This window comes from Triturus cristatus, chromosome 9 (assembly GCF_964204655.1).
Source record: "Triturus cristatus chromosome 9, aTriCri1.1, whole genome shotgun sequence".
Lineage (NCBI taxonomy): Eukaryota > Metazoa > Chordata > Amphibia > Caudata > Salamandridae > Triturus > Triturus cristatus.
Window position 1 is genome coordinate 1,203,899,046 of NC_140592.1, and position 21,767 is coordinate 1,203,920,812.

Genomic DNA, 21,767 nt, shown 5'->3' on the forward strand with positions numbered 1-21,767 from the left:
GGGGTCCTACCTTGCTGTGTTACTGTGTCAGCCTACAGGATGACATCGGACTGAACTTTATACGGAGATATTATACAGGAGATGGTAGTCCTGCTGTGCTTCCCAGAAAGCTCATGCATAATGTATGAGATTCGAACTAGGGAAAAACCAGCGTTCTGAATGCAGTGCCGTATCTAGGTAAAAGGTCGGTCTCTAAGAACCGTTATGTATGTAATGTAGGGAAGAATATATGTGAAAGGTTGCAATGCTACCTGTGCCTATATGGGGTACCTATATGGAATATAACAAAACCTAGCCACATTGGTTAAAGTGTTGGACTTTGGGGGTCAGGTGTTAGATTAACCTTTCCCACTACAAATTTAGCCACACTGGGGAAAGCGATAGACTTTGTGGGGTTAGATTAACTATTCTCTCCCTAAAACTTAACCACACTGGGGAAAGTGTTGGACTTTGGGAAGGGTGGGAGGTGGTTAAGTTAACTAGTCTGACTCCAAACCTATGCTCACTGTGGAAAGTGTTGTACATTGTGGTGGTTAGATTAACTATTTCCACTCAAGTCCTATTAGGGAAAGTGTCAGAATTGGGGAGATGGATTTACTACTTCCACACCAAACTTAGGGCTTAATTACGAGTTTGGTAGCTCATCAAACTGCCAAACCAAGGTGGGGGTGAGGTGGCAGACAGAGATAGCCACACCAGCAGTGCGACACCGTATTACGACTACGGCGGTCGAACCACCATAATACCTCTTCAACTGTCATGGATCCGTGATCCCTGGTGGTGGTGTGGCAGTCTGAGGTTGTAATACTCTTGGTGGTGCCGGCGCGGCCCCGTCAAGCAAATTACAAGTTTTCTTACCACCAGCAGTCTCATGGCTGTGCTCACACCATGAAGATGCTTGTGGTGAGGAAACTAAGGGGGCCCTACAGGAACCCCTTTTTCCTCTGGGCCTGGGGATACATGCAGGGGGGCACATGGTGTACCCCTCCATGTGCATGCACCCCTTTTCCTGCACGGCATGTAGAAACGGGCTTTGGCCCTCCCATTGCGGTGCCTTTCTAATAGGCACCTCTGTGGAACTGCTAAAGGACCGCCCGCTAGACCACGAGGAAATTTGTTATCTGGTTTGCAGTCAGCAGTCGATTTTGGTGGAGTGGGAGCAGGGTTCTGGAGTGGCGGCCCAGTCCGACACCGGAAAACTCTTACTCGGTCCTTAGCCACATTGGAGAAGGTGTTAAACTTTTGCGGGGGGATATTTTACTATTCACATTCCAAACTTAGCTACATTGTGGAATGTGAAGGGAGTTGGATGGTTAGTTTAACTTTTCCTATTTCAAACTTAACCACATTAGTGAAACTGGTGGTGTTGGGGGTTGACTTTACTAGCCTCACTTCAAACGTAACTACTTTGTTAAATGTATTGCATTCTGGTGGAGTAAGATTAACCAATCACATTCCAAAATAACCCACAATAGCACAAATACTTAATAGTTATAAAAAAAATATAAAAAGTAAACCAAAACATTTGATTAAAATAAATAAATTCTAGCAAATGCAATACAAACAAATCGACATGAGCACCAATTTACACATATTTATAAAAAATAAACAAATCATAAATTACAACTGTTAAAAAAAAAAGGAAAAATAAACTGTAAGACAAATATAAAAAACAATTACTAAGGGGCTGATTACGATGTCTGTGGTCCCACCAACATCTAGCAGAGTGGTCCAACCACCTCATTATGATGTGGCCGTTCAGACTGCATCGGTCGGAGAGACCGCCGACCCTCCCGACAGGCTGAAGGAGCCCATTGGACTGTCAGTTGGATAGTAGTCCCTACAATAGGAGCAGACACTGCCTTAGGGATTACAATGTTCCTTTCCAACAGCCTTTCCATGACAGTCGGACCATCGCAGGTTAGAGTGCGCAATGGAGCATGTGAGCCTACGTAGTGTGCAATACCTATGTGTTTTTTCACTACCGTTGAGGCCTGCTCTTCCCATTGGTTAACATAGGGAAATGGTTGACATTCCTTCGGACAGCAATAGTGGATTGCAGTGAAGCAGCCTCATGATGTTTCCAATCAATGGATTCGCAATGCCAAACCCTTGAAGGCAGATTTGGCATAACTTTCTTAGAAATTCCACTTATAGAATATGGACAGAAATGTCACTTATAGAATATGGACATTTCTATGCTTCAAGATTCTTGGGGACTGTGGTGTGTGGCTCCAGTGGACACCAGGGGTTGGGGGAGCACATCTGTGTAATCCCCAATCGACTGACACAAACCATGGGCATCCGACAATTGTGACACTTAGCTTCTAGAAGCTAGATCATGGCCCCACTAAAGATTGAGATCGGCATTCCGCAGCCCCATGGCAGACAGGCCTACAATTTAGGGGACACATCTGTAGTTCAAAGGGAACCCCCTGAACCACCCCAAAATTTAAAGTCACACGTCAGTATAACTATGGGTGCCATCCTTCAGCAAGGGGTGATATATGCTTTTGGGGATTTTGGACCAGAAAACCTAGACTGCGTGGAGCACCTTTTCAGAGGAATCTGTTGTGTACATGGAGGATAACAGTCCAAATAGAGGCTGGCCTGGGTCAAGGAACTGCTGAAATGTGGCGCACTGAATTGTGTTCTCCAAGAGTCTGACTGCGGGGCTCCTGTTGTCTCAGAGATCTCAGGGACATCAAAGATCTTCCACGAGGGGCCTTCACCATCTACCTGTAACATGTAGAAAGCGGTGCCCTCTGAAGTGCCCACCTCAGCTACTGAATCTCAACTGGTAGCGTGGTGCGCCGCGTGAAACTAAGACTTGTAGCTGGAGACTGATTTGTCTCGTGCAGAGCTCAGAAATCTAGCCCGGAAATAAGATGGGTGGTTCCTGTACTGCGGCAACCTCTGCATTCATAAATGTTTAGTAAGAAGTGAGCTGATTCACCGGTTGTAGGACCCCGGGTGGCCCTTTTTGTTGATCGAGCTGCATCTCTATGATGCATGCGGTGTCCGATTCACAGGGTGCAACTCCCGGAGGTGGGGATGTACCGGGAGTATTGCCTCATTCTACTTCATGTGGCTCTGCTGAACCTGCGCCTGTTTGTGTGACCGGATTGGTCAGATGCAGTATTTATCATTGTGCACCAGACTTGGTGCCTCTTTTCCAGGGAAGTATGGAATGGCATCTCTCACTATGCCTGACCAGAGTTTCCGGTTAATCCATCACAGCGTGCAGCGGTCATTTTGCCTCCTTTCCCAGAGGGCATGTAATTTACAACTCATTGTATTTGAAACCTGTAGGGCCTTCTGTGACTCATACCAATGTACACCATGTGCTGTGCCCGGATAGCCTGGGCACGGCCTGAAAAATCATGTACCAATTGGGGCGCCTCATCCTATCAATTTATTCCCTTGTTGACCCTCATCGTGGCGGACCAACTGTCCTCTCCACACATGGCCCCTCCAGAAGATATCTTGGCACCAGGTGGTAGCAAGAGAGATTGACTGGGTTGAAGAAACTTTTTCAAGACAGTTCGGAAGGGGTTAAGGGGGCTGTGTGACTCCTTTGTGTTGTGAGACCCGTGGGTGAACTCCCTGAGTGGCTGCTTGTTTATGTCTACCTCCTAATTAAAACTGTTATATGTTCCCACCTGCTTCCCAAGGAGCCAGACTAGCCTTGACTTCGGCCTAGTGTCTGGGAGGCAGGGCTGGTTATCTTCCGGTGGTAAGGAAAATCAGGGTGAGCTAGATGGTGGAGGAAGGTGGAAACGGAGTCGGCAGAGGGTAAACCATTGACCTGCTGGGTACCAGTGGCACCCCATTAAGGTGCTGAGTATGTATATGTGTGTAAGAGCATGCTGTTGGGACTGGCTGATACCTGTTGCACTGTGTAGTGGTGCGGAATGAGTGTGTGTGAGTGGAAGTGATTGCGTGCAGACTGTCTGTGATTTCCGACATTGGCTGGTGGTGCCGCATTATACGTTGATTGTTGCCAAACGCACAAAACCTTTTGAAATTGGGATTTCCCGCATGGCTTCAGCTCATTGCGCTGTTAAAAAGTGTTCTATTTTTGTGTATGCACATAATTTTGATATGGTGCACCGCATAAGGGCCCTCTCTCTCATTTGAAGGGAGGAGTTAGATTAGAAATTGTTCACAGTGTGCATAATATTGATATCATAATCATGCAAGTGGGCCTAGTACTGCTAGTAATATTTCCGTATGTGTTTTATATTCAAAAGTTTATGACGGTCATGTTATAATTATTGAATATGTGTACTGAATATAAACGTTTTTACATGCATCCTGTGTGCACTCTCTTTTGTGATGCTCAGTGTATTTATCACGAGTGGCTAGTGTGCTTTTGCTTTACACGTGCAAAAACAACGATTGAGGGACAGAATACAGAACAATGTCATACATTCACCCCATTACAGAGATGTGGGCCTAAATCCATCGTTTTTTTGCTCACCATGCTGTTCCAGTTTGAACCCAGCCATGTGCAAATCAGTCTTGACCCTGTGCCTCATGGGTACAGTCCAGCCTGAACTGCCAAGCCAGGCCCTCCCTGGACTGGAAACAAGCATTCTAGGACCGGTTTCGGGGTTCCACCACTCTTCAGCCAGGATAGCTTGATTCCAGTGGCATGGAGAGCACGGGACCTACATCTGGGAATACCCTTCCCACTCGGGGTGACAAATGCAAAAACAACAGTTGATGGACAGAATGCAGAACACTGTCATACATTCACCCCAGTATAGAGATCTGAGCATAAATCCATCGTTTTTTCGCTCACCATGCCGCTCCAGTTTGAACCCAGCCATATGCAAATCAGTTTTGACCCTGTGCCTCATGGGTACAATCCAGCCCGAACTGCCAAGCCAGGTCCTCCCTGGACTGGAAACAAGCATCCTAGGACCGGTTTCGGGGTTCCACCCCTCTTCAGCCACGATGGCTTGATTCCAGTGGTATGGAGAGCACAGGACCCACGTCTGAGCATACCCTTCCCACTCAGGGTGACAAATGCAAAAACAACAGTTGATGGACAGAATGCAGAACAATGTCATACATTCACCCCAGTACAGAGATCTGGGCCTTAATCCATCCTTTTTTTTGCTCACCATGTTGTTCCAGTTTGAACCCAGCCATATATTCAAATCAGTCTTGACCCTGTGCCTCATGGCTACAATCCAGCCCGAACTGCCAAGCCAGGTCCTCCCTGGACTGGAAACAAGCATTCTAGGACCGGTTTCGGGGTTCCACCACTCTTCAGCCAGGATAGCTTGATTCCAGTGGCATGGAGAGCACGGGACCTACATCTGGGAATACCCTTCCCACTCGGGGTGACAAATGCAAAAACAACAGTTGATGGACAGAATGCAGAACACTGTCATACATTCACCCCAGTATAGAGATCTGAGCATAAATCCATCGTTTTTTTGCTCACCATGCCGCTCCAGTTTGAACCCAGCCATATGCAAATCAGTTTTGACCCTGTGCCTCATGGGTACAATCCAGCCCGAACTGCCAAGCCAGGTCCTCCCTGGACTGGAAACAAGCATCCTAGGACCGGTTTCGGGGTTCCACCCCTCTTCAGCCACGATGGCTTGATTCCAGTGGTATGGAGAGCACAGGACCCACGTCTGAGCATACCCTTCCCACTCAGGGTGACAAATGCAAAAACAACAGTTGATGGACAGAATGCAGAACAATGTCATACATTCACCCCAGTACAGAGATCTGGGCCTAAATCCATCCTTTTTTTGCTCACCATGTTGTTCCAGTTTGAACCCAGCCATATATTCAAATCAGTCTTGACCCTGTGCCTCATGGCTACAGTCCAGCCTGAACTGCCAAGCCAATCCTCCCTGGACTGGAAACAAGCATCCTAGGACCGGTTTTGGGGTTTCACCCCTCTCCAGCCAGGATAACTTGATTCCAGTGGCATGGAGAGCACGGGACCCACGTCTGGGCATACCCTTCCCACTCGGGGTGACAAATGCAAAAACAACAGTTGATGGACAGAATGCAGAACAATATCATACATTCACCCCTGTTCGGAGATGATCTGGGCCTAAATCCAACATTTTTTTGCTCACCATGCCGCTCCAGTTTGAACCCAGCCATATGCAAATCAGTCTTGACCCTGTGCCTCATGGGTACAGTCCAGCCTGAACTGCCAAGCTAGGTCCTCCCTGGACTGGAAACAAGCATCCTAGGACCGGTTTTAGGGTTTCACCCCCCTTCAGCCAGTATAGCTTGATTCCAGTGGCATGGAGAGCACGGGACCCACGTCTGGGCATACCCTTCCCACTCGGGGTGACAAATGCAAAAAGAACAGTTGTTGGAGAGAATGCAGAAAAATGTCATACATTCACCCCAGTACAGAGATCTGGGCCTAAATCTATCGTTTTTTTGCTCACCATGCCGTTCCAGTTTGAACCCAGCCATATGCAAATCAGTCTTGACCCTGTGCCTCATGGGTAAAGTCCAGCCCGAACTGCTATGTCAGGTCCTCCCTGGACTGGAAACAAGCATCCTAGAACTGGTTTCGGGGTTTCACCCCTCTTCAGCCAGGATAGATTGATTCCAGTGGCACAGTGAGCCCAGGACCCACGACATGGCCATGTCTGAACTGGGGTGGCGGAGTGAGCTAAAGAATGATGATGGATTAAACCCAGATCAGTTGACTGGGGGTGAGTACTTACAATGTTCAACACTCCGTCCATCATCCCTTTGGTTTTGCTTTGTTCGCCCTAAATTGGCAGGGTATGCCCAGACGTGGGTCCCTTGCTCACTTTGCCACTGGATTCAAGCTAGCCTGGCTGATGATGGCTGATTAGCCAGAAACCGGTCCCAGGATGCTTGTTTCGGTCCAGGGAAGACATGGCTTGGCAGTTCGGGCTGGACTGTTCCCATGAGGCACAGGGTCAGACTGATTTGCATATGGCAATGTCTGAACTGGGGTGGCGGAGTGAGCTAAAGAATGATGATGGATTAAACCCAGATCAGTTGACTAAGGGTGAGTGCTTGCAATGTTCAACACTCCGTCCATCATCCCTTTGGTTTTGCTTTGATAGCCCTAAGTTGGCAGGGTATGCGCAGATGTGGGTCGCTTGCTCACTTTGCCACTGGATTCAAGCTAGCCTGGCTGATGACAGCTGATTAGCCAGAAACCGGTCTCAGGATGCTTGTTTCTGGTCCAGGGAAGACATGGCTTGGCAGTTCCAGCAGGACTGTTCCCATGAGGCACAGGGTCAGACTGAATTGCATATGGCCATGTCTGAACGGGGGTGGCAGAGTGAGCTAAAGAATGATGATGGATTAAACCCAGATCAGTGTACTGGAGTGAGTGATTGCAAGTTCAATACTTCGTCCATCATCCCTTTGGTTTTGCTTTGTTCACCCTAAGTTGGCAGGGTATGCCCAGACGTGGGTCCCTTGCTCACTTTGCCACTGTAGTCAAGCTAACCTGGCTGATTACGGCTGATTAGCAAGAAACGGGTCCCAGTATGCTTGTTTCCAGTCCAGTGAAGACATAGCTTGGCAGTTCGGGCTGGACTGTTCCCATGAGGCACAGGGTCAGACTGATTTGAATATGGCCATGTCTGAACTGGGATGGCAGTGTGAGCTAAAGAATGATGATGGATTAAACCCAGATCAGTTGACTGGGGGTGAGTGCTTGCAATGTTCAACACTCCGTCCATCATCCCTTTGGTTTTGCTTTGTTCGCCCTAAGTTGGCAGGGTATGCCCAGATGTGGGTCCCTTGCTCACTTTGCCATTGGATTCAAGCTAGCCTGGCTGATGATGGCTGATTACCCAGAAACCGGTCCCAGGATGCTTGTTTCCGGTCCAGGGAAAACATGGCTTGGCAGTTCGGGCTGGACTGTTCCCATGAGGCACAGGGTCAGACTGATTTGCATATGGCAATGTCTGAACTGGGGTGGCGCAGTGAGCTAAAGAATGATGATGGATTAAACCCAGATCAGTTGACTAAGGGTGAGTGCTTGCAATCTTCAACACTCCGTCAATCATCCCTTTGGTTTTGATTTGTTATCCCTAAGTTGGCAGGGTATGCGCAGACGTGGGTCCCATGCTCACTTTGCCACTGGAGTCAAGCTAGCCTGGCTGATGACGGCTGATTAGCCAGAAACCGGTCCCAGGATGCTTGTTTCTGGTCCAGGGAAGACATGGCTTGGCAGTTCCGGCAGGACTGTTCCCATGAGGCACAGGGTCAGACTGATTTGCATATGGCCATGTCTGAACTGGGGTGGCGGAGTGATCTAAAGAATGATGATGTATTAAACCCAGATCAGTGTACTGGGGTGAGTGCTTGCAATGTTCAACACTCTGTCCATCATCCCTTTGGTTCTGCATTGTTCATCCTAAGTTGACAGGGTATGCCCAGATGTTGGTCCCTTGCTCACTTTGCCAATGGATTGAAGCTAGCCTGGCTGATGACTGCTGATTAGCAAGAAACCGGTCCCAGGATGCTTGTTTCCGGTCCAGGGAAGACATGGCTTGGCAGTTCGGGCTGGGCTGTTCCCATGAGGCACAGGATCAGACTGATTTGCATATGGCCATGTCTGAACTGGGGTGGCGGAGTGAGCTAAAGAATGATGATGGATTAAACCCAGATCAGTTGACTGGGGGTGAGTGCTTGCAATGTTCAACACTCCATCCATCATCCCTTTAGTTTTGCTTTGTTCGCCTTAAGTTGGCATGGTATGCCCAGATGTGGGTCCCTTGCTCACTTTGCCACTGGATTCAAGCTAGCCTGGCTGATGACGGCTGATTAGCCATAATCCAGTCCCAGGATGCTTGTTTCCGTTTCAGGGAAGATATGGCTTGGCAGTTCGGGCTGGACAGTTCCCATGAGGCACAGGTTCAGACTGATTTGCATATGGCCATGTCTGAACTGGGGTGGCGGTGTGAGCTAAAGAATGATGATGGATTAAACCCAGATCAGTTGACTGAGGGTGAGTGCTTGCAATGTTCAACACTATGTCCATCATCTCTTTGGTTTTGCTTTGCTTTACACATTGCCTCTGTTGTAAGCCTGACTCCTCTGTGCCAAGCTACCCAAGGGTGAGCACGGTTATACAGAAAGTGTAATCACCTGTCCTTCATGGGAGCTGTAGCTCTGCCTGGCTTGGGTATCCCTTCACCCAACCAGACACTGCTGGTTTCAACACTCTTGCTTTTCAATGCAAGTACAGTATCCGAAATGATGCACCAAACAGCCAATAGCATGAAAGTGGGAGAGCAATACTCCCCTGTAATGATCTTTAATGTGTTAATAGTGCCTCAAGCCATTGGCTTAAAGAGGATCCAAATAAGCTGAAGACTGAAAGGGACTGGCCCAAAGTCTACTCTATATATGTCGTAAGGAACAGTTCCTGCAGAGAACTGCACTGTGAAGTCAGATGCAAACATTTTAAGGGATGACCCTGGTTCAGCCCTGGTAGCTTTCAGGTTTCATGGCGAGAAAGAGGAAATAAAATGGCGAAAAAGAAGAAATAAAAAGTGCATCCATCACCCCTTTTTTAGTGCCAGACTCTCAGCTTAGATGCCTTAGACAGCACATGCACAACAAACGTAATTTGTGTCTGGAGAGAAGTATAACCTTTGATTTAACTATGCATTCTGAATGAGCAACTAAATTACTAAACTGTTGAAACATTGCAGTACTAGGTGTTTTTCTACGTGGTCTGATGGCTCATGAGGTGACTGCATCTGTTGGAAAAATGTGTGGGCACTTACATGTCACTTATTCGAATTCCAGCAAGGGTTGAATCATTCTTTCATTTCTTCGTTTAGTTTATAAGATTCGATAGGGCAGCAATCATCATAAAACAAGTCATTATTACCTTGCTGCTAAAGCATGTATGTATTTATATTGGTAATGCATGCTTAACACTAAAATAGCATAAGGGTCTTAGTCTGAGAGTACCACCTTCGTCTCCTAATCTCCTTGGACTATATTTGTTAATTGTTTATGAATGTATTAATACTACAGATATCACTAGAAGGTCCACATATGACAAACAGATGTTTTTTGAAAAACTGCCCAGCATATCTTTCTAATTTGTGCATGTAAGTGTGAATTTAGCTAGGGCAGAAGAAAGATTCAGAAACTTTATATTATATATTTCCTTCAGTAAGCCAACAAATTTCTGGGAAATCAAAGCTTCCTATTGTCTTGATTAGGCCTAACCACTATCAAATATTTTCATTGTACTTTAAGCTCTCAGTCATTCTAACAGCATTGCGAAGGACACTCATTCATTCACTCCATTCATGCAGAGAAATGTAGATATTCCCGGAATCACAAAACACTCCGAACCCATTCCACATAAAGCACCCACAACACACAGACTCAGTAATTAAACATACATGTGCACATACACACACTGACATGCACACTAAGGCCAAAAGAAAGTTTTAAAGATGCTCAGGTATTCTCAGGTATGTCTGCCAAAAGTCAGTGGATGATCTGTTTACTCTCTGTTTATTTTCCGTCTTCATTTAGAGGTTGGGGTGGTTTCCAGACCCACTGCTGCTCTACCATCTCATAAAAACTAGAAGAAGATCCAACAGCAGTGGGAACAGTGTGGAGCAGGTTGCCTTTTTTTGGTTGCCCCCACCCACTGGCTAGTTAATTCTACAAAACTGGCACCTCACCCACAGTTCACCCACAGCTCAATGAAACACTTTCTGGACTTGTGATAGAATAGAAAATGAGTGGAGCTGCAATTTGAGACCCAAGTGTAGTGATCTGAATGGCGGAACTGTTCCGACTTGTACTCAGGAATAAGATGTGGACACCAAAGGTCAGTTGGCTGGCTTCTTGTGTGGATGCAGGCGCACAACAAGCTACAAGAATCCTTTTTCCTCCAGTGCCTAACTGATCAGTAGCAACTAAAACTGGATCAGAGTCTCCTGCTGGCCTCTGCTGGAGTGAGTCCTGGCCCCTAAGAGTCTGATTATGAGTCTGGCGGTCTACCGACTGCTAGTCTCACAGTGGTGTGGTGGTGGCGGTCCCGCCGCACCGGCGGTCTGACCGCCCCATTGCAAGTTGGACAGTTGGACCATCATTGCACCAATGCAACTGCCAGGGAACAGAGATCTCTGGCGGTGGTGTGGCGGTCTTAAGCCACAATATGCTTGGTGGGACCACCACGGTTCTGCTAAGCATATAACAAGTTTCTTCTCTGCCAAGGTTTTAATTGTGGTTCCTCCTACATGAAAACTGTGGTGAAGAGGAAACAAAGGGAGCCCTATAGGCCCCCTGTTGCCTCAGGACCGGAGGTGCATGCAGAGGGACACATGTTGTGACCCCCTGTGTGCATGAACCCCAGTACCTGAATTGCATGGACTGCACCAGGCCATGCCATGCAGTTACTGCCTTTGATGTTCCCATTGCGGCGCCTATTCATAGGCACTGCTGTGGGAACACCAAAGAACCACCGCCAGTAACTCAAAAAGTCATAATCTGGTAGACGGTGCACACACAGGTTTGGCGGTGCAGGAGCAGGGCGGCGGTGTGGTGGTCCCACTCCAGCACGACCTAGCTCATAATCAGGCCCTAAATGTTGTCCTCCTAGTCCTGGGAGCTTTAGACCAAAGATGTTATAGAAACTCTGAAAAGTTCAGATTTCTAATGTTTTGGGACTTCTAAAACCTCCAGAGCATTCACAGGGCCCTGCAGAAAAGGTCTGATCTTGATGCTGTGTTGTGGATAAAACTTCAGTTTGTCCCATTGCGGTATTTTGATCTCCATAAAAAAAGACCTAGGCCCAGATTTACTAAGCCCTTGTATTGCTATTGAGTCACACAAGGTGATGCAAGGCAATGGAAGGGCTTAAGTGATATTTAGCAAGCCATGTAAAACCACCATGTATGGCTCTGTGTGGCTTACTAAATCCAGAGTAACACATCACTGGAAAATGCCTCTGAGGACTGTTTTTGTGCAGGAAGGTGTTGTTTCCTGAACAAAAACAATCCTGCCTTTAAGTAGGGGTGGGTGAAATGTGCGTAGTCGCGCTGGATTTGCGTAGTCGCGCTACGTAAAGCTCCGCGAAACGGTAAAATATCTCCACGAGCACGCAAAAGTTCAGCGAACATGCAGAATTGCTTGTTCCGCCCGTTCGCAATGCTTTTTTCTTGTTCGCGAATGCTGTTTGTGTGCTCGGGAAGAAATATCTTGCGAACACGCATTTTGAAAGCGCGAAAAAGCAAAAAGTTCCGTGAAGACGCGGATTGCAGAATTTTGGGCAATTCCACATTCTCCGTGGATTGCGAAATTACCCAAATTACGCAAATTGCGTAAGTGGAACAGAATTTACCGCACAGGCCTACCTTTAAGGCAGACATCTTTGCACCATGGAGAGAGAGAGAGAGAGCAGAAATGCGCCACATCTGTGTAAATATGGGACATTCCTGCTCTTTACATCTGACGCAGTGCAGCACATCAATCAATCAATCAGGGGCTTGTGAAGCGCAAATACTCACCCGTGAGGGTCTCAAGGTGCTGGGGAAGAGGGGCTGCTTGTCAGACCTGGTGGACGTTCATTCGAAGATCCTCACAGCAAGTTGTCTCGCTGCATTGCGTTGCATTGCACCAGATGCTAGCATTTCTGGGCGTAAGTCTGAAGGTAGAAATCTTCACCAGCCAAAAGAGAGAAAAGTATCTGGCCAACATAAGGACTTCGTCAGCAATGAAATTTGAATTTCTCCCACACAAAGCTTTTTCCTCCAAAACCAATGACCTCAGGGGAACCTTATCCTGCAGCTATCTGAATTTGTGAGGAGATCGGTAGGTCCAGCCTGAAACTTTACCCCACTGGAGGTTTGCCAATTCTATTAGAGAGACTAAGGGCCTGATTACGACTTTGGTGGTCCTCCTGAGGAGCGCCATGCCATCACTCCACGGGAGGATCGCCAAAACTGTCCTCATGACCCGTCCATCGGATTACTACTGCAATCCTTGGTGGGCAGAAGTGCTGCACGGGAAGGAGTGCACTATGTCCCTCAGGAACTGGTGCTGCAAAAACACAGCACACAACACAACACAGCAAAACACAGCACAGAGGGGCACAACATGTGCCTCCTGTATGCATCCCCATGCACGGAGGCACATGTTAGGGGCCCCTTTGTTGCCTCCCCGCTACCCTTTTCATGGCGGTCTCGCAGCTATGAGAAGGATGGCAGTAAGGCAACTCGTAGAATGCTCGGTGGTGCCGCAGTGGCACCTCTAGCACATTGCAGATTTTTATAGATGTGCAACCCCCGAAGGATCACGGATCCTCGGGGGATACAGTAGTCCTCTGGCGGTCCAACCACCAAAGTCATATTATGGTGGTTGGACCACCAAGCCTGCTTGGTGTATCGGAACCATACTCCATCACAGTCAGCATGAAATTGCACCTAGGTCCCAGTCTGCAGCGAACAGTGACTACTGACTTGCGCTTACTATTTTTGGAACTTTTTGCCTTACATTTTTAAAAAGTATATCCTTGGGTCCCCTATTGGATTTGTGTTATTGTTGGGTCATTCTATATGCAAAATTGTTTTCTATTTTGATAAATTGTTTGTGGGATTTCTATTGAGTTGAGTTATGATCTTATAACTGGTCTGTTACTGCTAAATTCTTCACATACTCTTCTAAGTTAAGCCTGTCTGCCCTCTGCCATAGCTACCAGGGTATTGAGTGCAGGTTTAAATACCTGTGTTTTAAATTAACGTATTTGTGGCTTTTTTGTGGTGGACTCCCATCCACCCTAATGAATCCACTTTCTTACACATAAGATGCTGGAAAAGCTGGTGACCTATTGGTCATGGCTGACGGGGGCACTCCACTATGGCAATGATAATAGCTAAGCCGAAAAGGCTTCAAATTCATGGTGCTAACAATTTGATTGCTCAAACAGGCGACAGTCTGAAATATAAAATGGTCCAGGTTATGAACCTATGCTCATGCAATATAATCAACAGTGAATCATTCCAGAGATAAAAAAGTGCTGCTATGCAAACCATCTCTTTTGACATCATATGCGTCCAAGAAACATGGAGCCTATAAGCCCTGGCCTTTACAAGTTATGAATGTTTAGCACATCCTCCAGGATATCAATCATGGGTAGACCTCCTGGGGGCTTGACTACATATGCTTTGACAAAATCAGAGATAAAGAGTGAAAAAGTGGACACCAGCTTTTCATGGATACTGGGTGTGATTCCTAAATTGGACATTACGCTTTTACAATTCATATTCTTAATATATATTTGCATTCTGGACCAAGACAAAAGCACAATTAAATTACAGAGCTAATTGCTTATTTAATATGTTAAAAAACACAAAATGGAGCATTCATAATTACAGGTGACTTTAACTTAAATTTGATGTCAGCACAGCATGAGGCTTTACACCCTTAATGATGTTTCATCTCTATCAAAAACAAGACATAGAGTCCTGGACTATACTTTTACATCCATCAAACTGGTAAATCAATTTAAAGTGGTCAAAACAGATCACCAACTAGAAAAATTATAATTTTCCTCAATTCATATGTCCAAATCTAAGTAAGTTCTTAATAACAAGTGTGGTGGCTTTTGGGAAAAATCAGCTTAGTGGAATGCTTTTGTTGATGACAAATTTACAAGCTGGATTGATCACGCAGCATCTAGTCTACTTAATTATCGTGGTGAGCTCAGCAAAGGAGACATGCCTATTCACCCCAGAACTAGAGGGAAAGTAATAAACCGGATATTATCAGCCTTGTCTCCAAAAACAGTCAAATTCTCTCCAATGCACTACAAGACATTTAACTCATGGTTCAAAACAGATTTACAAATTAGGGAGAAGGACCTATCAGGAGTCATCAGTCTTACTAAAATTAACCTAGATAAGGAGGATCTGACCAAAGGGCTCAGAGTGCCTTGGAGATACTGTAAAAACTACTTTGAGATGCAAAAAGAGACATGTATGAGTGACTGTATAGGACTGTTGGTGAATGAGTGGATGTGTATGTGGATCTTAGAATTACTGAATAGGTTGTTGTAACTGGTATTGGTATGTCCATCGTTTTGAAAATTTTAGTTTCTATTTTTGAATGTGTGTATCAAAGGTTATATTAGGGGGAGAGGAGGTCTGCCACTCTATCACAAGGATGATGTCATCAGTGATGTCATTTGAGATGTCATCAGTGATGTCATGAGTGATGTCACTGACCATGTCATGAGTGATGTAATATGTGACATCATCAGCAGTGCATTGTGACGCGCGATTTATAGTTAGCTGAACTAACTATAACAGGGGAATTTCAATGGTTTTGTACGAGTGGAAAGTCCTGCTAACTATAACGCCCCTGAAACCTATGGTTTTTTCAGTGAATTTCTAAGGTTTTTAAATGCTAATTCCTAACTATAATGTGCCTGAAACCTATGGTTTTTTCAGTGAATTTCAAAGGTTTTTTAAATGCTAATTTCTAACTATACCTACAGAGATAGGACATGTAAGGAAAGAAGAAAAAACGCACAGAAAGAAAAAAAAGAAATGCAGAAAGAAGCAACAGAAGTCCTCAAAGACAAAGAAAAGTGCAGGAAGAAGGATAACGTGCAGAAAGAACAAACAGAAGAGCAGAAAGAAACCTTGTTGCAAAATCATCCTGTACCCTCACCTTTTTCAGACGGATACTGGTGGTAGCTGAGTCTGACTAACCAGTCGTAGAGCCAGTGCTATGTTAAAAGACACTCAGAATACAGTGAAAACACCTACATACACTAGGGAACACTATGCATTGGGGTCCCCCTGTGATTAGCATGACCTCCTCTGTAAGCCCCTAGTATATATAGGGCAGGGGATTAAAACTACCTCTTAAAACGCGCCTCAGGGCGTGTTTGCACACGTCACCTCAGGCCCTGTCCCCTCCCTTCCCCACTGTGTAAACACGCCCTGTGGCCGTTTTAAGTTGGGAGATTAAGTCCCCTTGAATCCTGAGGGTCCCTAGGGTCCAACTAGACCACTAGGTACCTCCAGTAAGCGCCACAGAGCTGCGTTGCAGCGAGGTGTAAAAAGTGGCACGTCCTGGACCACCTCTCTGCAACGCAGCTCACTGGCGCTTACTGGAAGCACCTGGTGGGCTAGTTGGCCCCCAGGATCCCTCAGGATTTAAGGGGGATTATTTCCTCAACTTAAAACGCGCCATAGGGCGTGTTTGCACACGTCACCTCAGGCCCGGTCCACTCCCTTCCCCACTGTGTAAACACGCCCTGTGGCCTTTTTAAGATGGGAGATTAAGTCCCCTAGAATCCTGAGGGTCCCTAGGGGCAAAATAGCCCACTAGGTACGTCCAGTAAGCGCCATTGCGGAGCGGTGTAAAAAGGGGCGTGTCCTGCACCACCTCTCTGCAACGCAGAGCAGTGGCGCTTACTGGAAGCACCTGGTGGGCTAGTTGGCCCCCAGGGCCCCTCAGGATTGAAAGGGGATTATTTCCCCAACTTAAAACGCGCCACAGGGCGTGTTTGCACACGTCACCTCAGGCCCCGTCCTCTCCCTTCACCACTGTGTAAACGCGCCCTGTGGCCGTTCTAAGTTGAGAGATTAAGTCCCCTTGAATCCTAAGGGTCCCTAGGGTCAAACTAGCCCACTAGGTACCTCCAGTAAGCACCACAGAGCTGCGTTGCATAGAGGTGTAAAAAGGGGCGTGCCCTCAGAACACCTGTCTACAACGCAGCTCCCTGGCGCATACTGGAGATACCTGTTCGGCTAGTTGGCCCTCAGGGAGCCTCAGTATTAAAGGGGAATTAATTCCCCAACTTACAACTGGCCAGGGGGTGCGTTTGAGGAGTGCTGCAAGGAGGGGGCGTGGCCTCCGGCGCGATGCCTGGCTTTTATTTATTTTATTTTTTTAAGAAGGAGGGCTGTGTGGCCCCCCTTCTTTTTCTAATTTATTGGCCCTGGGGACCCCATCCCCCAGGGCCTGCACCCTATTTTTTTTTGTTGAAAAAAATAATTTTGGAAGGGGGCCGCGTGGCCCCCCTCCCAAGGCCTTAATCGGCCCTGGGGACCCCAACCCCCGGGTCATGGCCTTTTTTTTTTTTAAATTCTTTAGGAGGGGGGCTGCGCTGCCCCCCTCCTCAGGCCACTTATGGCCCCGGGGACCCCATCCCCCAGGGCCGGCCTTTGTTTTTTATTATTTAAAAAAAAATATATATTTATAAAATCACCTAGGACATGCTGGACAAACTGTAGGTACCTATCACCATGACGAGTTGCGTGATATTCATTAAAAGGCGACTATGCATACAATGAATCCACGTGGAATGTATTTACACCGCTAGTGAAGCTCTGACGTGTCTGACGCCCTACTGTACCTAATCCCGGCGCCCCCGCTGGTGGGTACTCTCCAAGTAGACACCCTTGTCGTTTATTTATACAAACATGGGTAGCTATTGACGGGCACATTTAATAGACACGCACACCAAGCCATTCAAAGGGGATTCGACAAAAATTCGACCAAACTATGCAAGAAACCCCCCTCACAGTTAATAAAACACACATCCACCGCCGGATGTGTAATACTTTTTATTTCACTCTCTGGAAAGGAGACGAACCTCACTTGAGAGTCACAGCGTGCTCCTGGCTGAGCCCAATGCTGTGTTATACCCACCAGTGCCCGCCGAGTGCCACACACCTCTGCACTACTACATATTACAATCTGGGATCCATATCTTTGTCTCAGTGCATATGCAACGTTACACTCCCCAGCACATATTTTATATTACAACTTTAGAGACTAGTTAGGTTACACAACACTGCCCTGTGCATATTACACTCCAAGGCGCTTATCGCATAGCACGCGCTATCCAATGAATCTGTCATTGCGCACAATGTATTGCATATTATATTTAACGCCCGGTTCATCTTATATCACACTTTTTGGTGCATAGTTTATACCATATACTATATCTAGTTTTCATTTTCAATCGTGCTCTCAGGACTATGTTCTATATAACACTGCGTCCACCTACCCTTTTCACGGGCATTACATTTTGCGATGGGGGGTGGAGGGTCAGGGGGTGTTTCTGCCAAGTGAGCCCGGAGTCACAGTCACAAACGTCCTCTTCTTCCTGAATAAAAGTGAGATTATGCTGCATACTTGTTCATATTTTAAGTAGTTCGCACAGACACACATTTTAAAAACAATAAAGTTCCTAATACCCACCTTCTCTGAACAGTTAGCTTGCTGCCCCATCCACCTCCTCCCTATCCTCTGCTGTCTGAATCCATGGACTAGCCTCCTCCCTCCTTCCATGCATGGTCTGATGTGCTGCCACTGCCCTCCAGTTAGCATGATGTACCAGTCCACTCCTCCTGCCCTCCATTGCCCAATTCTATGGCCCATCATTGACCTCCTGCTTAGCCTCTGTGCTTAGCTTGCTGCCACTATTCTCCTTCCCCCTGCCCTCCGATGTCTTTGTGCATGCCCCTGCTCCATCCTTTTTGCCCACCATGATCCATGGACCTGCCACTCCTATCTACTCTGAGTGTTCTGTTGAGTTGCCACTCCCCTCCCACCTGCCTAGCATTGTCAGATGACTGTAACCTGTCGCTGCCACCTCCACCCTGCCTGTCCACATGCCATGCCCCTATCCCCTTCCTCCTGTCCTCCATGGTCCATTTTACTGCCACACCCTTCTGCCCTCCCTGGTCTGTTGTGCTGCAACTGCTCCTCCTGCCTGCCCCACGCGGTCTGTTGTGAGGCCCCTTCCCCTGAACTCTTTTGTCTGTGCCCAGGTCATGACCCTCCCTTCTATCCTCCATGGTCCTTTGTGCATGCCCCTGCACTCTCCTTCTTGCCCATCATAGCCATTGTGCTGCCACTAACCCTCCCGCTTGCCATGCATGGTCTTCTGTGCTGCCATGGCCCCTCCCACCTTCTCTGTGTGGTCAGCTAGCTGCCCCTGACCCCCTCTTATCTTCCCTCCATGGTCTGTGTGTATGCCACCATAGTCTCACTGTTGATCTCCATGGCGTGTCTTATTTCTAGTGCCCATCCTGCCTGACCTCCATGGTCATCTTGCTGCTCCTGCCCTGCCCCCTTGCCCCCAGCCCTCTGTTTACATGTGCAGACCCCTATTCCCTCCCTCCTGGCTTGTCTGTTCCTTTGTAATGCCCCTGATCCGTCCCTCCTGCCCTTTATGGTCTGTTATGCTGCAGCTTTCTCTCCTGTCTGTCCATTATGGTCAGCTAGCTACCATTGCCTCTTTCCCCTCTGTTCTCTGTTGTCCATGTGCATGGTTCTGTCTCCTCCCTATTGCTTTCTATGGATTGTTGTGCTGCACTCCCGTCCCGCATGCCCTGTATGGTGTATTGTGCTGCTGCAAACCCTGATGCCTGCCCTGTAGGGTCAGTTTGGTGCACCTCTCCATGTCCCTCCTGTCCTCTGTTATCCGAGTCCATGTCCCTACCCCAATTCCTCCTGCTTACCATAATCCAATGTTCCATACTTGCAAGCATTTTGAACTTGGTAAGAGGGAGATTTTGAAAAAAAACTCGGGTATTGGTTTTCCCCTTTGAGTTATATTGAAAAAGAGGAGATTGTAGACAGGAGACAGATCTAATAAAGCCCATTTGAGCTTAAAAACATTGGACGTTTCCTGGCTGAAACAGGTCTGTTGGCATGTATGGTTGTACTACCACTGCCTCTTCTTTCTGCCCACAATGGTCTATTATATTGCCACAGCCTCTCTTGCCATTCCTGTATTGTTGGTTTGTTGCCCCTGCCCCCCTTTCCACTGCCCTCCATAGTCTGTTGTGCTGCCACTGCCCTTCCTGCCTGCCCAGTGTGGTCAAATTGTTGCCTCTGCACTCTCCTACCTGCCTTCAAGTTTTCAGAGTCCGTGCCCCTGGCCTCTGCCTCTCAACAGTATCCCAATGAACAACTAGATTGCTAACATTCTACATTTATTACAAAAGTGTGGAACGCCTGACGTCATCTTGATGTAATCAAAACTGTAGTACCTAGAGCATTTCCTTTAGAAATTACATATATGAGAGGGTCTTATTTGCATCAAAATTTTGGTTAGTGCTCTAAAAAACTAAAATGAGGACATATTTTCTGAGTTTTCAAATAGCGACAAAGAACTTTTAAATTATTTGTAATCTTTATGTTTTTTTATCCAGTTGACCACTTGATTAAATGTTGCACTTCGGGGAGAGGATGTGGTGTTACTTCCAGAGCTGCAGACTTTCAACTGGGGAACCAGTTTGGAGTTTCTGCTTCAGCTCAACATTCTGTGATTCTGGTCAAATAACTTAATCTCACCATGTCTACAACCAAAATGCATTTGATCTTGTGTGATGTAACCAATGTTCATGTAAAGCACTCCAATACCTGACAAGTCTGCACTATATAAAACTGCAAATACACAAACAATAAGTGTTTTGCACACGTCTGTCATTGGGCTACACGTGGGCTACATCTGGGTGATATTTGTGCTGCATTTGGGCTCTTTTGTCTCTGGTGGCCATCTTGGGAGGTTTATTTGTTATGATATTTCCTAATTTCCTCATTTACTGCTGTCTCCTCAGTAGGAAATGCTTTCAGTTTTTTACTTTGATTCCATCAAGAAGGTATTCAGATATGTCACACATTTGCTATAAATTCTGAATGTTAGCATTCTAGTTGCTCATTAGGTCACTGTAGTAAAGCAACTGCTCACCACGGAAGTCTGCTGCTGGTATTAAAAGTGCATGTTTCAGTCTGCATATCAGAATTCTTTAATGAAATAGAAGAGGATTTGAGAAATCACTCAAAATGTGCCCTAATTTTTCTTTCTTCAGTACTAATCATAATTTCTATGGCAAAATGAACCCCCTCATTGTGTTCCTTTTTAAATTAAATGTTTTGAGTGTTACCAGTTTATTCCAATCAAGATGGCTTCAGGTGTGCCATACTTTTGTCATAAGAAAGACAGTAAGCGCTCTAGTTGTTCTGAAGAACACTCAGGGACATTCTGTCATTGGGCTATACTCGGGCTACATCTGGGTGATATTTGGGCTACATTTGGGCTCTTTTGTCTCTGGTGGCCATCTTGGGAGATTTATTTGTTATGAAGTTTCCTGAATTTCCTCATTTACTGCAGTCTCCTCAGTAGGAAATACTTTCAGTTTTTTACTTTGGTTCCATAAAGAAGGCATTCAGATGTGTCACACATTTGCCATAAATTCTGAATGTTAGCACTCTAGTTTCTCATCAGATCACTGTAGTAAAGCTACTGCTCACCAGGGAAGTCTCCTGATGGTTTTCAAAGTGCATGTTTCAGTCTGCATGTCAGAATTTATTTATGAAATAGAAGAGGATTTAAGAAGTCAAAATGTGCCCTAATTTTTCTCTCTGCAGCACTAATCTCAATGTCTATGGCAAAATGAATCCCCTCATTTTGTTCCTCTGTAAATCAAATGTTGTAAGTGTTACCACTTTATTCCAATCAAGATGGCTTCAGGTGTGCCATACATTTGTCATAAGAAAGACAGTAAGCGCTCTAGTTGTTCTTAAGAACACTCAGGGACATTCTGTCATTGGGCTATACCTGGGCTACATCTGGGTGATATTTGGGCTACATCTGGGCTCTTTTGTCTCTGCTGGCCATCTTGGGAGATTTATTTGTTATGAAGTTTCCTAATTTCCTCATTTACTACAGTCTCCTCAGTAGGAAACACTTTCAGGTTTTTTACTTTGGTTCCATCAAG